The 12736-nt window shown below is 41.7% G+C and overlaps 1 long non-coding RNA gene across 1 annotated transcript; it reads left to right on the top strand.

Annotated features, from left to right (window-relative positions):
• The first annotated feature begins 6434 nt into the window (after positions 1–6434).
• On the top strand, positions 6435–11488 carry LOC136764125 (uncharacterized). Its single transcript, XR_010821141.1, has 5 exons — positions 6435–6652; positions 7779–7891; positions 8261–8614; positions 9825–10079; positions 10218–11488. It is a non-coding gene; the product is annotated as an uncharacterized LOC136764125 (long non-coding RNA).
• Positions 11489–12736: the final 1248 nt, after the last annotated feature.

Consider the following 12736-nt stretch of genomic DNA (forward strand, 5'->3'; position numbering starts at 1 on the left):
AGCTGTGGGATGATGTCCCTGGTGGAGAGCCACATCTCCTGTCCACCGACGCTGGTGATCTGCCTGCACCTTCTATCGGCAAACAGCCTGTTGGAGATGGGGGTGTGACCCCATCGCTCCGGTGAAACCAGTCATCAACTGCAGGAACCTGGTGGTTCTCCCCTGAACCTGGAAAGAGGGGAGGCCGGTGGAGTAGCTGGTGAGGAAGTTTTGTGCATATTTGGCCCACGGTAAGTATCGACTCCAGTCTGGTTGAAAGGTGTAACAGTAGGACCGAAGGAACCTGCCCATCTTCTGATTCAGTCTCTCCGTCGGATGTTGGATGAGAGTCTGACGTGAGGCTGATGTTAATTTGGAGAGACTTCATGAAGGCATACCAGACCCGTGAGGTGAACTGTGGACCCCGATCCGAGACAATATACTCCGGTATCCCGTAAACACAAAAGACGTGGTTGAAAAGAAACTCTGCAGTCTCCTGGGCTGTGAGAAGTCCTTTAAATGGAATGAGCCAGCACATTTTAAGAAAGTGATCCACAGCCACAAGGATGGTGGTGTAGCCTTGGGATCTGGGAAAGTCAGTGATGAAGTCAATGGCAATATGGGACCAGGGTCATTGTGGTGTTGGAAGAGGCTCCAGTAGACCTGCTGATAGTTGCCCGGGTGTTTGATTGTGCACACATCTGACATGCTACCATGAACGGAGCCACCTCCTGTGACAGAGCTGGCCACCAGAACTTCCTCTGTATCAGGAATATAGTCCAATGAACGCCCGCATGTCCAGATGTGGGAGAAGGATGGAGCCAGTGCATCAGCTGGGATCGCACTGAGGCAGTTTCAGACGTGAGGGACAGTTGGGAGGCACTGGGTCAGTGGGCAGCGCCTGCTGGATTTGGGTTAACATGCAGGTGGTAGTATCAGGTCTGTGGGAAAAACTAACAGTATCAGCATCATACAACCTGGATAACGCATCTGCCTTGGTGTTCTTGGATCCTGGCCAGTAGATAAGTGTGAAATTCAAGCGAATAAAAATAAAAATAAAAATAAAAATAGTGCCCAGCATACCTGTTGTGGGTTGAGCCGTTTCACAGAGCCTATGTACTCCAGGTCGATGAGGAGGCAGACAAGCCGCTTTGGATTTGTTGAAAACCTCTGCCAGGTCCATGTATTCAGAATGAAAGGTGGATGGTGTAGACAGAGGAAGACTTTCAACATGAGTGGCTCTACACAGAAGAGACAGGCATCGGGAGAAGCAGTGTGAGCCCCATGGGAGGATATTGCCATCAGCCCAGAAAATGGTTGGGTTGTGGAAGGATAGACAGGGAAGTTCCAATATAACCTTGGTGCCAGGGAAAAAAAAAAAAAAAAAAAAAAAAAAAATCAAAAATCGATGATGACAGTTCTTCCCAATTAAGTATGCTGATTTGCATGGATAAGAGGTTGGTTCTGTGGGGAAACATGACCAGAACCTATTGGCTGGTTGTTTATTGCCTTGACTTACAGTAGGGGTTTGCAAGGGATGAGAAGAATGTCCAGGTGCTCTATAGTCACTCGGTGGATGAAGTTCCCGGCCAACCCAGAGTTCAGCAAAGCAGATAAACGCACTGTTAGTCCCCCATGTGAGCTTAACACGAATAGTACTCTGTGTATGGGTAAACAGAGGACACTGTCCTGTCTTCACCAAGGGAGCAGGTGGTGAGCTGAGCCCAGTTGCATAGGTTCATAGTCAGGACTGAATCATGGCATTTGAGAGGAATTGGCAGGCTGACAAGGAAAGTTTGTTGTGGAATGTCCCCTTCTTGCTCTGAGGAGATGGTCTAAGTGGACAGACAGCTGAATCTCCTCTGAACCAAGGTTCTGATCCCAGCAACCAGCTCTGACATTGCACATCAGCATGTAGTCCTTGTCTGAACATGGCAAGCAGGGCAAGTTTGTTCCACCCACTGCTTGCAGCCAGAGTCTGGAACTGAAGCACATAATCCGCTGCTGAGGAGGTGCCCTGCCGAAGGGTCAAAAGCTGCTCAGCTGCACCCCTCCCTTCTGCTGGATGGCTGCAGACTTCCTTGAAATGAGCCAGGAAGATCTACAGGGAGTGCGTGATGATCTCTTGCAGTTTCCACACCGCTGACACCCATTGCAGCGCTTTTCCTGTCAAAAGGGTTATGAGAAAGGCAATTCTTGAGGCATCAACTGGGCAGGCAGAGGGCTGATTGGCAAAATACAGTGAACAATGTAGGAAGAATCCTTCACATCTGTCTGGAGTTCCATCAAATTCTCCAGAATAGCAAGGCAAACAGACCATGGGTGTTGCTACAGATACTGCCGAAGGTAGGTGCAGCACTTGGTGGTGTTCTCTGCATCATGTTGTGATCTAACTGAGCATCCCAAACTGCCATGATGGTTTTGAAGCTTGACATCTCTGCTGGGTCCATTGTAGAGCGAAGTCTTTTGTAACAAAGGACTGCCATGGAGGGGAACCCAGGTGCAGAGAGAGAGGCAGTCAGGGAAAGGCTGGCATAGTTGATAAAGCAAGCAAGGGATCAGAGGTCATACGAACAGGTTGGTAGAGAGAATCCAGGAATCAGTTGTCAAGGCACAAGTAAAGGTCATAAACAGGTAACCAATGGAAACAGGGAACACTTAGAATTACTACTGGAAAGAAGACAATACTTTGCATTGAATAGGACTCACAGAGGGGTTTATATGTCTAGCACAAGGGAGCAGAGGGCAGTGAATGACAGTGCTGGTCCAATGGGAGTTTGAGGATGATAAAGCAAGTGCACATGGTGCCGAGGAATGTAAAGTGGCTGATTGCTGGGGAATGTGAGGGTGCTGGTGGTGAGCTTGTGAATTGCGGGATGTGTGGGATGAAACAGTGACACTGCCCTGACTGAAATTAAAATTCAGTTGAGGTACCATGATGGTGTTTGTAAAACTCATAGGAGGCTTATATCATTTGGTGGCTTTTCTGGATTTGAGCGGTGAAACACAGAACATTTCTAGAGAGCAGTGACAATAAGAGCTTTGATCAACATGGCCCACTTGCACAGGTGCCAATTCTCCAATAGAGAATATGACTGTTTGGCATCTCTATTGCACAAAATGCCTTCACTTACTGACCCCAGTAATGGAGCCCACTTCCTGGAGAGGCTGTAATGTCGCACTGCAGCTATGTGAATTACTTAATTAAACTAGTCCATTAATCAATTAGACACATGCAACATTTTTAAGGGTCTTTTACAGTCTGTGGCTCATTATTTGGTATCTGTAGCAGTGTTTCAGGGGGCTGCTGTACGAGGGGGTCTGCTTATACACTGTGTATAGTTTGTAATTGTGGACATTATCATTGGAGAATGTTCCAGTAATGCGTGTCTGGCAATATAACTGATGCATACAGGTACCTGAGCTGTATGTGCATGGATTTCACAGGGCCAAGGGCAGGATATCCTAATGAATGGCTTAAATATGGGTTGCCCAGCCAGTGAAGGGGAGCTGTGAGACAAATCGGGGTGCATCTCTGTGTGGTGTGTTAAACTGCTGAAATTAGTCAGTGTACATTTGTTCAATAAACTGCTGCATTCCAGAACTTTGAAAATGTCTCTGTTCCATTATGACCAAGAGATGCATTTACTGCCCTCCTCTATTCCACCTGTAGCATAATTTACAGCCTGAAGAGAAGTGTTTAATTAATCCAGTTAATCAACTTAATCAGACCAATGCTCTGACTGGGCGCTTGGGTGCAAAAGAAGCCACATGACTCAATTCAGAGCTGTATCACAATAATATCCTATTGTGTTACAAAGTATGTTTCAGAGTCTGAGAAGAGCATTACACCTTTCAAGTGTATCTGATAATGAAAATGCAAAAACAACATCCTGCCTACTTTACAAGTCCTTGTCAAAGTTTCCTTTCATAATACCACATAATGAGATAAAGAAAAGCTTTTGCTTCAAATCAGGAAATGAATAACAATAATTCTGTAAGTACTCTGTATGTCCTACTTTCAGTGTATTTAATTTTCAGATATGCATCAGCAAGTACAGAACACCCACACAGTCATTTTATTGTTACTACAGACAGGTGAAAAATTAAAGGAAAAACCTGAATAAATGAGGGGAGGAACATAATTAATGCAGATGCCTCAAAACAGGTGTACTGCATGATACAATTAAGCAAATCATATCCTAGGGTGCTCTTCCACAGGGCAAGAGGGCTCACTGAATGGTTTGATGGGTATGAAAATGATATGAATCATATACTATGGCCTTCGCAGTCAGCAGATCTCAACCCAATAGAACCTGGGAGATTTTGGACCGACGTGTTAGACAGCGCTCTCCACCACCATCATCAAAACTCCAAATGAGGGAATATCTTTTGGAAGAATGGTGTTCATCCCTCCAGTAGAGTTCAGAGACTCATAGAATCTGTGCCAAGAGCACTGAAGCTGTTCTGGTGGCTCATGGTGCCCAACACCTTACTGAGACACTTTATGTTGGTTTTTCCTTTAATTTGTCACCGGTCTATATATTGTACCTAGGTGTAACTTACTCAACTTAATGACTCTTCTGATTCAAATTGTCTGTATCATAAAGAATGCACCAAACTAACCACTTATATGTTTGTCTTTAAAATGTATAGCAATAGTACTCATGGCTGGCTGTGGTCATTCATTTAACCTGCAGAGGTTACCCATGAAATCCTGTAAACCTATAAACCTGTTTCCGTAACCCTAAACTGATTACGAGTCTGGAAGCTGTTGAACCATCTTGTTTATTTTGACCCCACTGCTGTTAATTTAATAATAAAACACTTTAAGGGTGTTTGCCTGCACGAATACAGAAGTTTCCAGTCCAGAGGTTGAAAAGCTTCCAGGTAGTCAGTTAAACCGACATGGCTTTCATAGCCAATGACTGCTAATCCTGCTACTGCTGGTCCTGCTAATCCTGTTAATCAGTCAAGTTTGCGTGATTGTACACATTTCCAGTGTTGGGCAGTAGCGTCGCTACAAGTACTGCCGTTACTAGTTTAACTACATTTTTCAGTAGCGTCGCTGTTTTCTGAATCAAATAGCTTTTCAGTAGCGAAGCTCTTTTATTGATCAAGTAGTGTGGTAGCGTCCACACAAGCTACATTTTCCCAAGCATTTCTGAAGCTCAAGCTCAAGTCTGAAATACAACTGCTAAGGATCAGTAAGTGACACCACCGCCATACACGGACCTGTATGTGTAGCCGACAGAAGCACTTCCATATGACGGTGACATCACGTACCAATCCTTGGGCTGATGCCTGCGACTTTGCTGCAGGGGAATAAAGACACGCGAGATTGAGTTTCCTTGATGGAAAGATGGCAGAGGGTGAGGATGGAGAGGAATTTATCCCAAGGGAGTCGCTGTGGCCGTACCTCGAGAAATACATGATATTGATTGAAATAACAGAGAAAAAGTATGTTTTCAGGTGCTTACTGTGCAACCCCAAAAAGAAGCTGCTCTCAACTTCCAAGACACACACACACACACACACACATCAAATGTTATTTAGAGGACATGTTGTTTTTGCCATGTTGTTACTGTTTGGAGCAGGTCTTTATTCTTTTTCTACTGTGGTTTGAGTTTTTGAGTTTCGTGTTAACTTACACTTTCTCCTGCAAATGTGCCCAACACTAAATTTAGCATACCCATGTAAACACAGGTGCGTACGCACACAGACACACATACAAATGAACACACACTCTCGACACCTAGTTTTGTTTTTATGTGGAGCACATGTTTTTTTGTTTGTTTTTTTGTTTTTGTGGCCAAATTGGTTTTGGAACAGTGAGAGCAGAGAGCACAGCTTATTGTTTAATAAACAATTGAACTGAACAATTTTGCCTGCCTATCTGTTTGACTGACAGTTTTATTGATCACTGAGATAGCATTGACTTGTTATGAAGTTGGTTCAATATAAATTAAAAAACAAAAAATAGCTTAGATGTAGTAAACTACTTTTGCCATGTTGCTGTAGCTTAGCTTGCTACATTTCCCTGGGGGGTAGCTTCAGTGTAGTGAAGCTTAATTTAATGTAGAGTAACTGGTAGCTTAGCTCACTACATTTTCCAAGTAGATTGCCCAACACTGCACATTTCATAAACACCTCTCATTCTAGAGGAATTAATAATCACAGATAAGAAAACTTGTGGGTGTATCCTGTTATTCACAAAGCATATATATATATATATATATATATATATATATATATATATAAACTTATTTTGTCTCCCCGAATAAGGGCATCTGCTAATAAATATATATTATTATTATTATTATTATTATTATTATTATTATTATTATTATTATTATTATTATTATTAAGAGCTGGTCTGGGAAGGAACTATTTACTTATTTTTCAAGAAGTGTGAATGTACCCTGACCTGAAATCTCATTTTTGTTTCAGAAAATCGCGTCATTGCCAACATCACAAGAAAGGAACCAACTGAAACTGTGAAACATGATCTTTTTATATACCGTTCAGTTTTAGGGGAACTCTCTTTATCAGAACGTCACAAAGATAAGGATTTTTTAACTGGTTGAGAACACAATCGGAGCTGCAAACTGCCACTATTTTGATTGCCTGGACCCAGTGAATCTCTGGTCAACACTGCTGCTGTCAGGGGAGGGTAAGTCACTAATATTTAAAGAGTGTTATGGGAAATGTGAGGTTATACATCAGGAGGAGACAACTCCATTCCTAAATGGCAGCCAGGGTTCCTGGTCTCTAGACAGCCTTCAATTGGCCACTGATTCAGATCAGGAATCAACAGGTGATTTGAGGTCTTATTCTAATAACGACCTCAATTAAGTAATTAAGACTTGAGGTGGGACAAAAAATTCAACCCTCCTTGGACCCCAGGAATGGATTTGCATACGCCTGCTACTGTATCTCTGCCAGTGGAGAGTCAATCAGAGATAAACAGACACTACATGTAGGTGCTTTCTGACTCATCTACAAGGCAGAAGACTCTTTGAAAGAAAAGACTCCATCGACATTTGGATTTAGAATTTGTGATCGGCAGAGTTTGATTTGATTTGCATCTGCATTGCTATCACAGCAGCAGTTTCAATACATTATTCTGTGGATTTCATATATGTTGAAATATGTTTTTTTCTGATTAAATATTTTAAATTATTTCAGACCATCACTAAAGCTCTGGGGTGGGTAGATAATCATAGACTAAGGGCCGGATTAAATCAAAACTTTTACCACCTGCTAATAGAAAACTGCAAACCTGTACATCATAGTGGTTACATTTATGATTAGAAGAAAGTATCATTTAAAAAAAAAATCAAGCCATAACTGAGAATAGTTCTCAATGTTTACAGGGATTGTCGGTGGATGAGAGATTGTGTGTGAGTTAGTCAGGATCAGTCACAGTGTCTCTGGCAAGCCACTTCAATGGAAATAATGACTTAAATTTTAATTTAGCTTGGGCATTCCCAGGCTAACTTTTTAGGCTGAGTCTTAGTCAGTCTTTATTTTTATGTAACTGTCTAATTTATATTAGACTAGTCTAACTGTCAAATTAAGACTAGTCTAATGGTTAAGACAAGGCTAATATAGATGTATGCAACTGGCTCCTCTTCACTACATTTATTATCTATTCATATACAATATTCATTTTATATTGCCCTTATATTATATTTTTTTGACTTCTCTCATTAATGCCTTGAAATCTTGACTGACTTTCACAATATGATAATCTCTGTCATATTCTGAATTTCTGTTTGATTTCATTGTCTTTGCAGTATTTAAGCCACAGTGAGAGCTGAGAAGCAATTCATTGTGATCTGCATCTGGCAACTCAGAGCTGAGAGAAGAAGGATGATCTGGCCGTTTGTTCTGTTCTTTTTGATTCATGGTAAAATGTTCTGCACCCGTCACGTTTCAACTTCTGTCTCCAGCTGTTCTCTTGTGTTTTCATTGCCCTGATTAATGGTCAGTAAGGTCATGGCTTTGATCTACTACCAAGCATGCAGCTTTGTCCCACACTGTGGAGGAGGTTTTTACCAATTGGGAAGCCTGAGGATGTGGCTGTGATTACAGTCTCTTTAGATCCTTAGATTCTAAAGACTGAGATGCAATGCTAACTTTGAGCACAGGAGCCGATTGTTCAGAAGAATGGGTGGAAGTAAACCCGGGAGAGCCTGTCCAAATGCACCACCCAGAATCACCAGACCTGTGGTCGATCTTAATCTTACTCCCTTTCCCCTCCCCCACCTTTTTCCAGGAGCTACGTGCAAAATCGATGTCATTCAGACTCCTGATATTGTGGTGGCGGAAACTGGAAGCAACGTTACTCTCAACTGCAAATTCTCTCACTCCGACGAGGTTATCTCCAGAGACATCCTATACTGGTATATCCTCGGACCAGATGGGAAAGAACGTCTTTACATGCATCCCCAGCCAGATGGCAATTTCCTGAACAGGGTGGCACTTGTAGAGGATGGCACACCCAAGAACAAATCTGTGCAGCTCCAAGACATCAAACTGAATGACACAAACACCTATTATTGCTTGATGTCCTATGTGAAGATCAAGCCAGAGAGGAAGAAAGGCCCCGGAGTAGAGCTTTTTGTGCACGGTAATCCCCCAGTTTCCATCTCTCTTCATGAGTACATTCTCTGCATTCATGTCAACAATAACTACAAGGTGTTTGTTTTACTATAGCCAACTGAAACAATCCCAAATATCACTGAGTTTCAGAATGCACAATCTTGAAATAGAAGGCTGTATATTCTACAGTATAATACATTTAACTTTCAGCATTGTCGGGGCAATAATTCTAGTTAACAATGCAACAATAATCCTGGTCAGTACAGCAATAATCCTCATCAATACTTTATTGCTGCACAGTGTTTCTGCTGAGGACATTTTCATCCACACACATTTGCTCACTTGTTTTTAATTTTCAGAACGCACAGATGAGTAAAATAACATTTTTCCCATTATCACCTTTTCTGAACTGGATGTTTTCCTTGTGCTTGTATGAATTTCTCACAAAGGCACGATTCAAATTCATTTCTTATCACTGTGAGAACAGACATTTACAGCTATAAGCCGCAGGACACTTTTACTGGCACTTTGCAATTACACAATTAGATATATTTCCCAAAACTGTCTCACTCCCTTCTCTATCCCTCCCCTACTCGTCTGTACATTCCTATCTTAACTAGAAACATCTCAGGCCTATTCACTTTGCTTCAAACTGTCATTATTACATAAATGCATGCGAGCCAAATACATTTACAGATGTCAAAAACCAACTGAAGGCACAATGTTTTTATTTAAAATAATCCATTCTGGGGACAAAAAAGAAGTCGTACTTAAGAAACAAAGCTGATTAGAATCGACAGTGTGGATATATAAGAGAGATGCACCACTTCTGGTGTTTCATTCTGCATTAGAATCACCCCCCATGTATTATTGAAAGTTATGGGAAAAGTGTGATACTCATACTAAATCATATATAAACCTACAAAGAAAACATAGGTTAATGTGTGCAATGGAAATTAATGCAGTGTTGAAGTACAGACATGTGACTGTTGCATGCCTGGGACCCTGAAACTTTCCAATTGGCCAATTAGCTGGAGGAGGAATATATTTAGTTGTAGTTCAAAGTATTTTAAATTTAAATTTGGCAATTCATTTAATTGAACACATTTATGATTCAATTTTTTTTATCAGTGCTGTGATTGAAAGGGGTAAATACTTTCTGCTGTATATAACTCACAGCTGTAAATCGTAATTTATAGAACTGTAAATCATTTGTCTGTCCCTTTGCTCTCTTTCAGGGCCTCTGATCTTTGGGAGCAATGGAAGCAATCTGTATTGTATGGTCCAGGTGTTCTCTATGTTGAATATAACTCTGACAATCCTGCACACTGGAAAGGAGGTGCAAAACCAATTCACAGTGACTGAAGATGAAAGTGGATTCCACTTGTCCTCACAATTTGTGTTGAATGTTGCGCACAGCGACAAGGATGAGTATGAATGCCATTTGAAGCGCTCTTCCCTCTTGTTGACGAAGAAGAATCTACAGCCAAGAAGTAAGTGTGAAATAATGTATTTATTGACCCCTCCTTGTTACGTGCTGTGAAACTCTCTTATTTCCAAGTATCTAAGTGTGGATTTTGAGCACAGCTCTGTTATCTATATCTACACTTACATTACCCTTTCTTCTCCAGATCAGGAGCCTCCACCTCCACTCATCCTGTATAGCTTCATCCTGTTGTTCCCCTTCTGCACCCTCCTCCTCGTACTCATGGTGTTTCTCATCAGAAAGAAACAGAATAACTTCTACAGAGTGTAATAACCAGGGCTCCTGGGAGCTGCAGGGTCTGCAAACTGGTGGTGGGGGGGAGAAATTAAGGAACACAGTTGTTTGGAAGTTTGTATTTATTTTATTTTTTTGCAGAAAACCATTAGCATAGAACATGTTATATAATGCATGTTAGAGTCCCTTACCCAGAATCCTATGCAACACTTCAGTCTATACTCATACAATACAATAGCAGCAGGGGACTCACATCCACTCCAGGGTGCGCTCAAATGTTTTTTCCTGTATCTCATCAGGGTGTACTGTTCCCAAGAACCCCTTCCTCTCCACACACATTCAACCTGCTCATCTGCACACCCCTGAGTCCCCTGCCAATCATGGGAGCTCCTCTGGTCAGAGGGGCTCCTCTGTAATGCATGAGTTCCAAGGACACCTGGAAGATTTCCTTGCAGTCCAGCAAAGTCTCCCCCTCTTCTCCTGCTAGGAATCACAGTCACGCTTAAGAACATATAAGAAAGTTTACAAACGAGAGGAGGCCATTCAACCCATCGTGCTCATTTGGTGTCCATTAATGACTGAGTGATCCGAGGATCCTATCCAGCCTATTTTTAAGTGTTCCCAAATTTTCAGCATCTACCACATTGTTGGGGAGTTTGTTCCAGATTGTGATGACTCTCTGTGTGAAGAAGCGTCTCCTGTTTTCTGTTTTGAATGCCTTGAAGCCCAATTTCCATTTGTGTCCCTGGGTGTGTGTGTCCCTGCTGATCTATAAAAGCTCCTCTGGTTTGATGTGGTCGATGCCTTTCATGATTTTGAAGACTTGGATCAAGTCCCCACGTAGTCTCCTCTGTTCCAGGGTGAAAAGGTTCAGTTCCCTCAGTCTCTCAGTAGGACATTCCCTTCAGACCTGGAATAAGTCTGGTTGCTCTCCTCTGAACTGCCTCTAGAGCAGCAATACCCTTCTTGAAGTGTAGAGCCCAGAACTGCACACAGTATCCAGATGAGCTCTAACTAGTGCATTGTACAGTCTGAACATTACTGCCCTTGTTTTAAATACTACACTTTTGACAATATACCCTAACATCCTGTTTGCCTTTTTTATTGCTTCCCCACATTGTTTGGATGGAGAAAGTGAGGAGTCCACATAGACTCCTAGGTCTTTCTCATGCGTTACTTCATCTAGTTCTGTTCCTCCCATAGTGTAATTATAGTGGACATTTTTGTTACCTGCATGTATTACCTTGCACTTGTCCACATTGAATTTCATCTGCCAGGTGTCGGTCCACAACTGAATATTATCTAAGTCCCTTTGAATAGCCTGTGCTGCCGAGATTGTATCTGCTGAGACACCTATTTTAGTATCATCTGCAAATTTGACAAGTTTGCTAACTATCCCAGAGTCCAGATCATTAATATAGATTAGAAAAAGCAAAGGCCCTAATACTGATCCCTGTGGAACTCCACTCACAACCTCACTCCAGTTAGAAGCAACTCCTCTAATCGACACCCTATGTTTCCTATACATCAACCAGTTCATAATCCATCTACTTACATTACCCTGAATGCCTACAGCTTCCAGTTTGAGGATCAGTCTTTGGTGTGGAACCTTATCAAAAGCTTTCTGAAAATCTAAGTATATCATATCATATGCTTTCACATGATCTACAGCTGCAGTTGCATGTTCAAAGAACTCTAATAAATTAGTAAGACATGATCTGCCTCGTCTAAACCCATGTTGACTATCGCCAAGAATATGGTTTTCATTAAGATGCTGCTCTATTTTCTGTCTAATCATTTTTTCTAACATTTTACAAGTGATGCAGGTGAGACTGATTGGTCTGTAATTTCCTGGCTCAGGTTTGTCCCCTTTCTTGTGGATTGGTATGACATTTGCTATCTTCCAGTCAGTTGCCACATCCCCTGTTCTAAGTGTCATTTGGAATATTTGAGTTAGCGGCCTATAAATAATCTCCCTCATTTCTTTAAGTACTGTTGGAAAAATACCATCTGGCCCAGGTGATTTGTTTGTGTTTAATTCTAGTCCCTTTAGTACCTCCTCCTCATTTATCCTGATCTCTCTTAGGATTTGCCTGGACTGATTGTTAACCTGTGGCATGTTATCTGTTTTTTCTTTTGTAAAAACCTCTGTGAAATACTCATTTAGAACATTTGCCACATCTTGTTCGTTTTCCAAGATACTTCAATTTTTGCCCTTTATCTGTTTCACTTCCTCCTTTATTGCCCTCTTGCTATTGTAGTATTTCCCTCTTTGCTTTCTTGATCCCTTTCTTAAGATCTCTTTGCAGCTCAACATATTCTATGTATTTTGTTTAATCTCCGTCCCTTTTGTATGTGCTATACAACATTTTCTTCTTCTTGATATTTTTTAGCATACCTCTATGTTAAGGTACATGCTGAGTAAACTAT

This window comes from Amia ocellicauda, chromosome 12 (genome assembly GCF_036373705.1).
Source record: "Amia ocellicauda isolate fAmiCal2 chromosome 12, fAmiCal2.hap1, whole genome shotgun sequence".
NCBI classification, from domain to species: Eukaryota; Metazoa; Chordata; class Actinopteri; order Amiiformes; family Amiidae; genus Amia; species Amia ocellicauda.